Genomic DNA, 14,670 nt, shown 5'->3' on the forward strand with positions numbered 1-14,670 from the left:
GGATAAACACAAACCGTGATGGAGACAGAGAGTTAGGTACAGACTGGGGGAAAGAGAGAGATAGGGATGAACTGATTGACCGGTAGGAGTTTTAAGTTCCCCAGAGAACTGTCTCACCATGCACAATATCTAGTTGCTTTTTAACATGAATAAGGCAAGTGCAGAGCACATGGAGGCACTGGCACACATCCCTCAGCCTCCTACTCATCCCCCTTTCCTCCGGTCCTCCCGGCCCCCAGGTTCCTCTCCTCTTCCCCCTTTTCCATTCCTATATTCCTTTAACTCCTACTCCATTCCCTATTCTTCCTACCCCCAGGTTCCTCTCCTCTACTCCCTCTCCACCCATCTATCCCCCATTACTCCTGTCCTTGTAACCCACATGTTTTTCTCCCCTACCCTCCCTCCCTCCATTGGGATTAAGGCCTGTGGATAACCCATCTCCTGAGGTAATCCTCACAGAGGTGAGCAGCATAATGAACACTGGGCTGATACAGCAGCAGCAGCCTCCCGCAGCGTCCCTCAAACAACTGACAAGAGGCTCCGCAGTCAATTACATCAGGCTTGAGGGCATTCAAAACACTCATCCTCCCTCCACTCCGCAGGGGTCAGGTGTCAGGGACTCATCCTCCTCCTATCCGCCATAGCTAGGTATCCTTTCGAGATGGCTTTTCTTCATTCTCCCAGTCGTAGTCGCCACTTCAGGCACGAGGCAACACTCAGGAGCGCTGAGGAGCTGCATCTAATTGGCCTTGCATTAGCATAGAGAAATGACCCTCTGTGTTTGGCGGTGGAGGGGTTGAAGAAGCCTAGCTAACAACAAACGTTGAGTAAAAGTCGACAAGTACTTGGTTTTAAATATACTATATAAGTATCAAAAGTAAATGTAATTGCTAAAATATACATAAGTAAATGCTATAACATATTTCAAATTCCTTATATTAAGCAAACCAGACAGCATGATTTTCTTGTTTTTTATTTATTTACGGATAGCTAGAGGCACACTCCAACACTCAGACATATTTCCAAACTAAGCATTTGTGTTTAGTGAGTCCGCCAGATCAGCGGCAGTAGGGATGACAACATGTTCTCGTGATAAGTGCGTGAATAGGACCATTTTCCTGTCCTGCAAAGCATTTGAAATGTAATGAGTACTTTTGGGTGTCAGGAAAAATGTATGGGTGTAGAAAGTACATATTTTTAAGGAATGTAGTGGGAAAAATGTAAATGTTGTCAAAAATATAAACAGTAAAGTACAGACTAAAAATACTTAAGTAGTACTTCAAATAATTTTGACTTAATTACTTAACACCACTGAACATTGCAAGAATATTCAGTGTCTCGTTTTCTGAGGGTTTTCCAGACACATTTCATGGGAACATTGCAGGAACATTCAGGTGTTCCGTTTTCGGAGGGTTGGGAGAATAGTCCATCAACGTCACACCAAACATACACAGAACATGGTTGCAATGTTCTCGGAATATAAGATAATAATGTTCCAGACACGTTTGATGTTTTCAACTTACAAATTTGACAAACTTTGACATACATAATTCCATTGCATTGCATTGTCTGTGTCAGCTATCAGTTCATCTGACTATTTTCTCCTCATTCATTTAATTCACTTATTACAGACATTTTATATATACAGTACCTGTCAAAAGTTTGGGCACACCTACTCATTCAAGGGTTTTTCTTTATTTGTACAATTTTCTATATTGTAGAATTATAGTGAAGGCATCAAAACTATGAAATAACACATATGGAATCATGTAGTAACCCAAAAAATATTTTATATTTGAGATTCTTCAAAGTAGCTACCCTTTGCCTTGATGACAGCTTTGCACTCTTGGCATTCTCTCAACAGCTTCATGAGGTAGTCACCTGGAATGCATTTCAATTAACAGGTGAATTAACAATGAAACGTGTCTAGAACTTTACTATCTTATATTTAGAGAACATGGCAACCATGTTCTGTGTATGTTGGGTATGATGTTGATGGAATATTCTCCTAACCCCCTGGACACAATGCTCTTGCAACATCCCATGAAACGTGTCGAGAACATTAATATTGGATATTCTGAGAACATGGTAACCACATTCTGGGTAAGTTCAAAAACACCCAAACATGCTAAATAGATTATCAGAAGGTTTTTGCTGACATGGATAGAATGTTCCCATAACTAATGGAAAACTGGACACTCAAACATCAGGGGAACATTAAGGGTAACATTACAAAAACGTTCTGTCTACCTAGAATTGTTAGGTGGGAGGAACCCTGCCTGGGAGCTGCCCAAGTAAGCGCCTGAGAGGAAAGACTAAAATATGACTTGATCAGTGCACTAGGCTAACTCATTTTAGACCAAGAAAACAGTAAACATATAAAAGTGCTGACTTGGGTTGACTGTATTCGTGCTGGGAAAAAAAGGAGTGTTTTTCCACTGAGAGGTACATAAGTGTGCTGATGGATTCCAGCGTCAGATCAGCACATCACACTGGATCTGGCTGAAGAGATGCCACACTTCAGCGATACCCACTGGCCCCGGGTCTCACATCGTTGCATCAACCGGCTGACGCTCAAAGAGTTAAATGGAGTCACTTTAATTGAAGCGGGCAAGTCGGTGGCGTCATTTCACAAGACTGCCTCCCACTCATACAGCATGAGTCCACATGACACATATCGATGTGCATATCATAATTTTAGGCTAACCCCCACAAAACAAAGTCGGAACAACTCCCAACAACCAAACCAGGTCATGGGAATGAGAGGGACGAGAATGACTCAGTGCCGCCACCACCCACCCATCCGCCATGACTAGTGATCCCCCACCTTGGAGGGGAGAGCCTGGGCTTCCCCTGCCTGCCTGTCTCCCCCTCCACATCGAGGGCATGAGTCACCCTTCTGGTCTGACTCACCCTTCAGGTAGGCAGCCCTGGATGGGATGGATGGAAGAGTTGAGGAGTAGGGGGAGAGAAGGGTGAGCGTCTGAAGAAACAGAGCAGAATTAAAGGGGCGGGGGCGTCTGAGGGAAAGCCAGACCGACAGGCGGCAAACCCTCTGTAAGTCCTCCGAAATAAGAGGCTCTGACGGGGGACTTTGTCTTGGTTGATTTCATAACTGTAGAGACATGACAGTCTCTCCCTGCCTCCCACTTTGTGTGTGCGCGCGTGTGTGCACGGGTGTGCGTTTGTTTCCTATAGCTGATACAATTACCTGCCTAAATTTAATCGTTAAGAGTCTGTAGCATTTGAAGACTCTCACAAACATGGTGTTCTCTGTTGTGCTCTACGGCCCCTCGTCTGAAGGTAACCCATAGAAACGAATGGAAGTAGTTTTGTCCCAACAAAAATAAGGGGTTAAATGCGTCCAAAAAACTAAAATATTTCCTGAGCTTTCTTATATCTCCTTGATATAGGACATACATCATATTTATCAGGTATGAAGGTAAGACCCAGATGCAGACCACGTTGAATAAACAATAGTTTAATGATCCAATATGGGCAGGCAATAGACAGGTCAAGGCAGGCAGGGGTCAGTGACCAGAGGTGAGGCAACGGTACCGGACGGCAGGAAGGCTCAGGGTAAGCAGAGGTCAAAGGTACAGGTCAGTTGGCAGGCAGAGTGGTCAGGCAGGCGGGCTCGGAGTCAGGACAAGCAAGGGTCAAAACCAGGAGGGCGAGAAAAGAGAGACTGGGGAAAAAGCAGGAGCTGAGAAACAAAAACGCTGGTTGACTTGACAAACAAGACGAACTGGCAACAGACGAACAGAGAACACAGGTATAAATACACAGGGGATAATGGGGAAGACGGGCGGAGACAATCACAAAGATTAGGGTCTGACAATAATGAATAAGGTTTAGAAGTGTATTTTTTTACTGTATTTTTTGCCATGTTTAATTCAATGCTTTTCTATGGGCTGTAGTCGTAAAGGCCAAATTCAGTATTTTATCTTATATATATATTTTTTTTTTTATAGCGAAATGGGTCCCAGCCCCTGAGGGTTGAAGTACGAATGGAGAATAGAGAGGCTTAGCCAGGTAAAACATAATGAGCACTTGACATCTCTGCACCTTGGCAACCAGATAATACTCCCGAGTTATTTATCCAAAATCCAAATCAATGAAATTGCTTCAGGCCAATGTGGTCTGTTGTGGTTGAGCATGGAGTGCAAGTCTTCAGGGAGTGACTATTGTGCTATGGCTACTGTAGCTACATCTCAGGAGTTGATTGGTGATTAAGGCCAAGGTTATCTGAGGAGAATGCATCTGCAGAGTCGTGACTGACAGAGAAAATAGAGCAGGTCATTAGAATGGTCCTCTCATAAGACTTATAAAGTAAAAGGGGTTTGGACCTCCTGAAAAGGACTAGATGGGAGGCTGCGTCCCCCTTGGAGGGCAGCCTGGTCTCAGAGCAATACAAAATATACTTTACATATTTATGAGCACCTCGAAGACATATGACCATGCGCAACAAGCCACATGGTCTTAGATAAAGACGTGCAATACTATAAGTCCTCCAAGAGGTATGCTATTGTAAGACCGCTATTCCATGCATAGTGTAACCTAATGTAGCGTAGCATATCATACTAAATAGTGTCACGGATTTACGTACAGAATTATATTAATTGCCCTGAAACCACATTGAGGAAGCGCATAGGCTAGAAAGCTCACAGCTGGGGTGTTGAGGTAAAAAAAGACTCAAGAGTTGTCATTTACAGCCCACTCAGAGAACTCATTTTGTGTCAATGAGGAATTCACATCTTCACGTCTCCCCCCCCCAATTTGATATCAAAAGCGTCTTTGTGGAGAAACCGATCGGATTCTGGGATCTATATGGTCGCAAGCTGGGGAAACCGGCATGTTTCCAGAAATGTACACACACAAGCAACTACAGACACGCGTACAGACACACACCATAGAACACATTACATAACATATACATTTTGATATTACCTTCCCTATAAACCTTGAAAGCATAAATACGTTAACAAAGAAACACTCCCTATCCGAGCGGGAATGCATTACATTGGCATCTATCCTTCTTTTCAGCGTGGTTTAGGGGGGGAAACACAGTAGCTTTTAGTAGCACATCATGTGGTACAAGACTTGCATGCGAATGAGATCATCTCGTCTCTCCTCCGGGCCCAGGTATTTACTGAGACCCATAATTATCATCTGCATAAACTCATTCAAACCTCCCTCCCACAGCAGGCTAGCTAGAGAAATGTGCCAATGCCTGGAGCACCAGCCCAGCCAACTACTGCCTCCCATTATGGATGCCCAAAGCATGATAACATGGGCTCTGATTTTCAAACAAGGAGGTGGTCAGATTGAGGGAACACTCACCTTGAGTTCAGTCTGCTCCCTGGGTGCAAAATTGTGTTGTAGCATCTAAAATTGTGTTGTGGCAATTCAGAAAACAAAAAAATGACAATCTTTCATTTGGCAACGCATTATGGCAACATTTGCTTTGGTCTGTTCTCTGATCCAATCCAACACTGCCATCTGTTGGTGAATAGTAGACTATACTGTACCTCAAAGAACCATTAAACTATTGTATGAAGAGCCATGTGATACTGATGATATCAGTTACAGACTTTAGAGCGGCAAACGTTCATTTCCCTCAGTAATGTGCTTTATTTTCAGTATAGTATGGGACTTGGTGTTCAATATCTCAGTGAGGGTTAACAAAGTATTTGGTTCAATGCATGTGTGTGTGTGTGTGTGTGTGTGTGTGTGAGCGAAAGGGTTGAGTTAACTGTCTGTTTCAGATGTCCCTAGAGTTCTTAACAAACAGAGAGGAGATTAGAAGAATGAAGTGTCAAATACGGTAACAAGCACAGTACATGGCTATAATCAATGCTTTGAAATGGAATGTGAAGATCCAAATGGAATAGGAATGTGACGCAACTTTCCAAGACGGCTCCACGGATACAGTAGACTAGCCTCCCTTACATTTAGGACAAGCTATAATAAACTTGTATAACGTTTTCAGGTAAAAATGTGGCAATTGTTTTCCTATTTGAATTGAACAGAGACCATATTAGGCCTATTCACAAACGAGTATGGGCCTACAGTCGTCATGAACGTGGTGACAGATTTACATCATAATGGCCAAGGTTCTAATTCCTAGTTCTATGGGCCACGGTTATACATTGAACCACTTAGCTAAACACAGACACAGACACAGACACAGACACAGACACACACACACAACCTTCAGACTCTCTCTGCCTCTCAGGGGAGCTGGAGAGAGGAGTAGGGAGATCTTGAGAGGCGGATCAGAGAGGTCGAGAGAGAGAGACGGCCGGCTATAAATTCTTCGATGTTCTCCTGGAGGACATGAAGAAAGAGCCAGAACTCAAGCTGAACACTCTCCACGAGGCCTGAGACAAAGAAAATCTCCATGCTGCCATGGCCAAGGAGGAGAAGTGGCTGGCCAGTCAGAGACGAGCGGAACGAGAAACACTCTCCATCAGGTCGTAAGAGCCATACAGGCCAAAAAATACAAAATGATCGCTAAGCTCAAGCAGCAAGAGAGCGAGAGAAGGGACTTGAACACACAAACGGCCATAAAGCTACAGCTGGCTGAAAATAGACTTTAAACAGAAGCTCAGAGCTCTATGTCAAACCATGGTTGACTGGAAAAAGAAAGAATCCAAAACAATACAAGCCATGGCCGACCTCGAGGCCCAGTCCGCCAATCAGGAGGAGACATGGAAGTTAGAGAGAGAAGAGCTGGAGAGGTTGAGAGAGGCAGAGAAGGGATGGGTGAAGAAGGAGAGAGAGAGAGAAAGAGGAGGCGGAGATATCAAATCCCCTTGTGCTGTCTCCGCTTATGAATATCTGGATTTCAAAAAGCATATTGATTAATTCGTTAAGAAATGAAGAATTAAAAATGGGCTTATGTTGTAGGAATTGGTCATGGCTTTCATTAAATAGCAGAAAACAAATCATTCAGTCGACATTCATACCAGTTATAGACTATGGCGAAATTGTCTATATGAATGCAACTGCCACTGTATTGAAGCCATTGGATGCAGTTTATCATAGCGCACTAGGCTTTATAACGGGCGATAGGTTCAGTACACATCCCTGCATTCTGTAACATCTGCTTCCAACTCACACCCTCAAACACGTAGATCCCCTGAACGCAGCTCCCTTTCCAGTCCACTTTCCAGCTCACACTCTCAAACACCCTAGATTCCCTGTCTTAGGTCAGTTAGGATCACCACTTAATTTTAAGAATGTGAAATGTCAAAATAATAGTAGAGAATTAGTTATTTCAGCTTTTATTTCTTTCATCACATTCCCAGTGGGTCAGAAGTTAACATAAACTCAATTAGTATTTGGTAGCATTGCTTTTAAATTGTTTAACTTGGGTCAAATGTTTTGGGTAGTCTTCCGCAACCTTCCCATAATAAGTTGGGTGAATTGTGGCCCATTCCTTCTGACAGAGCTGGTGTAACTGAGTCAGGTTTGTAGGCCTCCTTGCTCACACACACTTTTTCAGTTCTGCCCACAAATTTTCTATGGGATTGAGGTCAGGGCTTTGTGATGGCCACTCCAATACCTTGACTTTGTTGTCCTTAAGCCATTTTGCCACAACTTTGGAAGTATGCTTGGGGTCATTGTCCATTTGGAAGACCCATTTGCGGCCAAGCTTTAACTTCCTGACTGATGTCTTGATGTTGCTTCAATATATCCACATAATTTTCCTCCCACATGATGCCATCTATTTTGTGAAGTGCACCAGTCCCTCCTGCAGCAAAGCACCCCCACAACATGATGCTGCCACCCCCGTGCTTCATGGTTGGAATGGTGTTCTTCGCCTTGCGAGCATCCCCCTTTTTCCTCCAAACATAACGATGGTCATTATGGCCAAAGAGTTCTATTTTTGTTTCATCAAAAAGTACAGTCTTTGTCCCCATGGTTGCAAACCGTAGTCTGGCTTTTTTATGGCGGTTTTGGAGCAGTGGCTTCTTCCGTGCTGAGCGGCCTTTCAGATTATGTCTATATAGGACTCGTTTTACTGTGGATATATATACTTTTGTACCTGTTTCCTCCAGCATCTTAACAAGGGCCTTTGCTGCTGTTCTGGGATTGATGTGCACTTTTCGCACCAAAGTATGTTCATCTCTAGGAGACAGAATGCGTCTCCTTCCTGAGCAGTATGACGGCTGCGTGGTCCCGTGGTGTTTATACTTGCGTACTATTGTTTGTACAGATGAACGTGGTACCTTCAGGCGTTTGTAAAATGCTCCCAAGGATGAACCAAACTTGTGGAGGTCTACAATTTCTTGGTCTTGGCGGATAGCTTTTGATTTTTCTATGATGTCAAGAAAACAGGCACTGAATTTGAAGGTAGGCCTTGAAATACATCCACAGGTACACCTCCAATTGACTCAAAATATGTCAATTAGCCTATCAGAAGCTTCTAAAGCCATGACATAATTTTCTGGAATTTTCCAAGCTGTTTAAAGGCACAATCAACTTAGTGTATGTAAACTTCTGACCAACTGGAATTGTGATACAGTGAATTATAAGTGAAATAATCTGTCTGTAAACAATTGTTGGAAAATGACTTGTGTCATGCACAAAGTAGATGTCCTAACTGACTTGCCAAAACTATAGTTTGTTAACAAGAAATTTGTGGAGTGGTTGAAAAACAAGTTTCAATGACTCCAAACTATCACACGCTGTTTAGTTCAGTTCTTTGCACCCCATCAATGTAAGGTATTGTTTGTTTTGTGACACGTCTTTCAGAGTACTGGGTTTCCCATGAATTACTCCTCCTGTTCATCATCGTTTTGCCTGCCTCACTAATGACACCTTTTGACAATTCCCTGCCTGTACTTTAGCCTATCGGATTTCCTGTTATCTACCTATTTCCTGATCTCCCGGACTACGTTACTAGCCTTTTCCCTGCCTGTACTGTTGCCCTTTTGGACCCCCTGTGTATGACCTTCTTCCTGCCCCTGGACCCAGCTACTTGCCTCCTCCTGTGGTCCGTTGCAATAAACACCTCTGGGCCCTGCGCTTGAAACCAGCTCTATGTCTCCCCTCGTGTTCATTACACATTCTGTATCAGAAAGTAGATTGGCCCCCTCTCTGATGTCAACTGCCCTGACACTCTCCTCTGCCACTACAACCATGGTTATAGCAGATCCAAACCAAGTTGCAGCAGATCAATCCATATCCAATAGGTTTGCCTGACAAGTCTATCTCGGCAGCTTGCAAAGGTTGAGCCATTACAGCGTCTTCAGTACAATGCTGTGTCGGTGTATGTACAACAATGCTGATATGTTTGGCCTAAACTGTTACAACGTGTAATGCATATTACACATCATTATCAAGCTTTAAAAAGCAATGAATGTAACAACTCCATATCAACAGACAATATCAACACGGAGTGTTGCTGTGACATTTTTCTCAACTGATAAAATACATGTTGATGATCATATTTAATTTTTTCCCCCCACTTTTATTTAACCAGGTAGGCCAGTTGAGAACAAGTTCTCATTTACAACTGCGACCTGGCCAAGATAAAGCAAAGCAGTGTGACACACACAACACAGAGTTACACATGGAATAAACAAACGTACAGTCAACAACACAATAGAAACATCTATATACAGTGTGTGCAGATGTAGTAAGAATAGGGAGGTAAGGCAATAAATAGGCCAATAGTGGCAAAATAATTACAATTTAGCATTAACACTGGACTGATAGATGAGCAGAAGATGAATGTGGAAATAGAGATACTGGGGTGGAAAAGAGGAGTTGGCTTTGGGGATGACCAGTGAAATATACCTGCTGGAGCGCGTGCTACGTGTGGGTGCTGCTATGGTGACCAGTGAGCGGAGACAAGGCAGGGCTTTACCTAGCAAAGACTTACAGATGACCTGGAGCCAGTGGGTTTGGCCAGCCAACGAGAGCATACAGGTCGCAGTGGTGGGTAGTATATGGGGCTTTGGTGACAAAACGGATGGCACTGTGATAGACTACATCCAATTTGCTGAGTAGTGTTGATGGTTATTTTGTAAATGACATCGCCGAAGTCAAGGATCGGTAGATTAGTCAGTTTTACAAGGGTATGTTTGGCAGCATGAGTGAAGGATGCTTTGTTGCGAAATAGGAAGCCAATTCTAGATATCATTTTGGATTGGAGATGCTTAATATGAGTCTGGAAGGAGAGTTTAGTCTACCCAGACACCAAGGTATTTGTAGTTGTCCACATGTTCTAAGTCAGAACCGTCCAGAGTAGTGATGCTGGACGGGTGGGCGGGTGTGGGCAGCGATCGGTTGAAGAGCATGCATTTAATTTTACTTGCAGTTGAGGCCACGGAAGGAGTGTTGTATGGCATTGAAGTTCGTCTGGAGGTTTGTTAACACAGTGTCCAAAGAAGGGACAGATATATACAGAATGGTGTCGTCTGTGTAGAGGTGGATCAGAGAATCACCAGAAGCAAGAGCACATCATTGACATATACAGAGAAAATAGTCGGCCCGAGAATTGAACCCTGTGGTACCCCCATAGAGACTGCCAGAGGTCTGGACAACAGGCCCTCCGATTTGACACACTCAACTCTATCTGAGAAGTAGTTGATGAACCAGGCGAGGCAGTCATTTGAGAAACCCAGGCTGTTGAGTCTGCCGATAAGAATGTGGTGATTGACAGAGGCGAAAGCCTTGGCCAGGTCGAGGAATACGGCTGCACAGTATTGTCTTTTAACGATGGTGGTTATGATATCATTTAGGACCTTGAGCGTGGCTGAGGTGCACCCATGACCAGCTCAGAAACCAGATTGCATAGCAGAGAAGGTACGGTGGGATTCGAAATGGTCTGTGATCTGTTTGTTCACTTGGCTTTCGAAGACCTTAGAAAGGCAGGGTAGGATAGATATAGGTCTGTAACGGTTTGGGTCTAGAGTGTCTCCCCCTTTGAAGAGGGGGATGATCGCTGCAGCTTTCCAATCTTTAGGGATCTCAGACGATACGAAAGAGAGGTTGAACAGGCTATTAATAGGGGTTGCAACAATTGCGGCAGATAATTTTAGAAAGAGAGGGTGCAGATTGTCTGGCCCAGCTGATTTGTAGGGGTCCAGATTTTGCAGCTCTTTCAGAACATCAGCTATCTGGATTTGGGTGAATGAGAAATGGGGGAGGATTGGGAAAGTTGCTGTGGGGGGTACAGGGCTGTTGACCAGGGTAGGGGTAGCCAGGTGGAAAGCATGGCTTATTGATATTCTCGATTATCATAGATTCATCAGTGGTGACAGTGTTTCCTAGCCTCAGTGCAGTGGGCAGCTGGGAGGAGGTGCTCTTATTCTCCAGGGACTTTAGTGTCCCAGATCTTTTTGGAGTTTGTGCTACAGGATGCAAATTTCTGTTTGAAAAAGCTATCAATTTGCTTTCCTAACTGCCTGTGTATATTGGTTCCTAACTTCCCTGAAAAGTTGCATATCGCGGGGGCTATTCGATGCAAATGAAATACGCCACAGGATGTTTTTGTGCTGGTCAAGGGCAGTCAAGTCTGGAGAGAACCAGAGGCTATATCTGTTCTTAGTACTTAGTTTTTTTAATGGGGCATGTTTATTTAAGATGGTGAGGAAAGCACTTTTAAAGAATAACCAGGCACCTTCTACTGACGGGATGAGGTCAATATCCTTCCAGGATACCCGGGCCAGGTTGATTAGAAAGGCCTGCTCGCTGAAGTGTTTTAGGGAACATTTGACAGTGATGAGGGGAGGTCATTTGACCGCGGACCGATTACGGACGCAGGCAATGAGGCAGTGATCGCTGAGATCCTGGTTGAAGACAGCAGAGGTGTATTTAGAGGGCAGGTTGGTCAGGATGATATCTATGAGGGTGCCCGCATTTACGTATTTAGGGTTGTACCTGGTAGGTTTCTTGATGATTTGTATGAGATTGAGGGCATCTATCTTAGATTGTAGGACAGCCAGGGTGTTGAGCATGTCTCAGTTTAGGTCACCTAACAGTATGAACTCTGAAGATAAATAGGGGGCAATAAATTCACATATGTTGTCCAGGGCGCAGCAGGGGGCTGAGGGGGGTCTATAACAAGCGGCAACAGTGAGAGACTTATTTCTAGAAAGGTGGATTTTTAAAAGTAGAAGCTCAAACTGTTTGGGCACAGACCTGGATAGCATGACAGAACTCTACAGACTATCTCTGCAGTAGATTGCAACTCCACTCACTTAGGCAGTTCTATCTTGGTGGAAAATGTTGTAGTTGGGGATGGAAATTTCAGAATTTTTGGTGACCTTCCTAAGCCAGGATTCAGATACGGCTAGGACATCAGGGTTGGCGGAGTGTGCTAAAGCAGTGAATAAAACAAACTTAGGGAGGAGGCGTCTGATGTTAACATGAATGAAACAAGGCTTTTACGGTTACAGAAGTCAACAGATGGGAGCGCCTGGGGAATAGGTGCTGGGGGCTATAGGGCCTGGCTTAACCTCTACATCACCAGAGGAACAGAGGAGAAGTAGGATAAGGGTACGGCTAAAGGCTATGAGAACTGGCCATCTAGTGCTTTGGGAACAGAGAATAAAAGGAGCAGATTTCTGGGCGTGGTAGAATAGATTCAGGGCATAATGTACAGACAATGGTATGGTAGGATGTGAGTACACTGTAGGTAAACCTAGGTGTTGAGTGACGATGAGAGAGGTTTTGTCTCTGGAGGCACCAGTTAAGCCAGGTGAGGTCTCTGCATGTATGTGGGGTGGGACAAAAGAGCTATTTAAGGCATGTTGAGCGGGACTGAGGGCTCTACAGTGAAATAAAACAATAAGAACTAGCCAAGACAGCAGTAGACAAGGCATATTGACATTAGAGAGAGGCATAAAGCAATCACAGGTGCTGATCAGGAGAGCTAAGAAAACAATGGGTAAATGGAGATGAATGGGCACAGCGGGTCAGTTAGGTACATACAGGACCTGAGTTCGAAGCTGGGGCCGACAGGTAAACAAAATTAGGTAATGTGTTATTGAAACAGTCCAGCGGGCATCAGCTGTGTAGCCGAGTGATCATAGGGTCAAAAGAGCAGCAATAGGTGAACCAGGGTGCCGTTCGGTATCACTACTACGCTAGGTGAGCAGTGGACACAGCGTACAGAAAAGATAACGGGCTGGGGCTAGTAGATGGTTCTTCGGCGACATCGTAACTAACAGAATAGCCTGTTGAGACCACATCGGGCGATCATGTCAGCAGTCCAGTCGTGATGGATCGGTGGGGCTCCATGTCGACAATAAAGGGTCCAGGCCAATTGGCAAAAGAGGTATTGTAGCCCTAGAATTAGCTGGTATATGGGCCTAGCTCGAAGCTAGCTCAAGGCCAGCTGGTGCTTGCTTCGGGACAGAAGCGTTAGCTAACAGTAGCCACTTGTTTGCAGCTAGCTAGCTGCGATGATCCAGTGTAATGATCCAGAGCGGCAGGAATTCGGTGAAGTGGTAGAGAGAAGCAGTCCGATATGCTCTGGGTTGATATCGCACTGTGCAGACTGGCAGGTATTGTCCGAGCTAAGGCTGGCTGGTGACCGAGAAAAAGTTGAAGACCGGAAGCCGTGGCTAACAAAGACTAGTAGCTAGTTAGTTGGCTAGCTCCTGATGGAAGTTCCAGTTATAAGGAATAAAAATAGCAGATCCATATCACATTGGGTGAGGCGGGTTGCAGGAAAGTATATTTAGTTCGTAGATAGAAAGTGAGATTAAGATATATACGAAAAGGGCTGGCTATTTACATGGGATAAGACATGGGATAAGACAAAGACAAACGCACACGTCCGACTGCTATGCCATCTTGGGGAAAGAAATAGTTTATTTCCCAAACATTATATCCACCAATTTTTCACATGTACACTACCGTTCAAAAGTTTGGGGTCACTTTGAAATGTCCTTGTTTTTGAAAGAAAAGCAAAAAAAATTGTCCATTAAAATATCATCAAATTGATCAGAAATACAGTGTAGACATTGTTAATGTTGTAAATGACTAGCTGGAAACAGAATATTTTTTATGGAATATCTACATAGGCGTACAGAGCCCCATTATCAGCAACCATCACTCCTGTGTTACAATGCCACGTTGTGTTAGCTAATCCAAGTTTATAATTTTTAAAAGGCTAATTGATCAGTAGAAAACCCATTTGCAATTATTTTAGCTCAGCTGAAAACTGCTGTTCTGATTATAGAAGCAGTAAAACTGACCTTCTTTAGACTAGTTGAGTATCTGGAGCATCAGCATTTGTGGGTTCGATTACAGGCTCAAAATGGCCAGAAACAAAGAACTTTCTTCTGAAACTCATCAACTGGCAGCTTCATTAAATAGTACCCGCAAAACACCAGTCTGAACATCAACAGTGAAGAGGCGACTCCGGGATGCTGGCCTTCTAGGCAGAGTTGCAAAGAAAAAGACATACCTCAGACTGGCCAATAAAAATAAAAGATTAAGATGGGCAAAAGAACACAGACACTAGACAGAGGAAGACTGGAAAAAAGTGTTGTGGACAGACAAATCTAAGTTTGAGGTGTTCGGATCACAAAGTAGAACATGCTTGACAGGCAGAATAAATGAAAACATGCTGGAGGAGTGCTTGACGCTATTTGTCAAGCATGGTGGAGGCAATGTGAAGGTCTGGGGGTGCTTTGGTGGTGG

Source organism: Salvelinus fontinalis, chromosome 3, assembly GCF_029448725.1.
Source record: "Salvelinus fontinalis isolate EN_2023a chromosome 3, ASM2944872v1, whole genome shotgun sequence".
Classification (NCBI taxonomy): Eukaryota; Metazoa; Chordata; class Actinopteri; order Salmoniformes; family Salmonidae; genus Salvelinus; species Salvelinus fontinalis.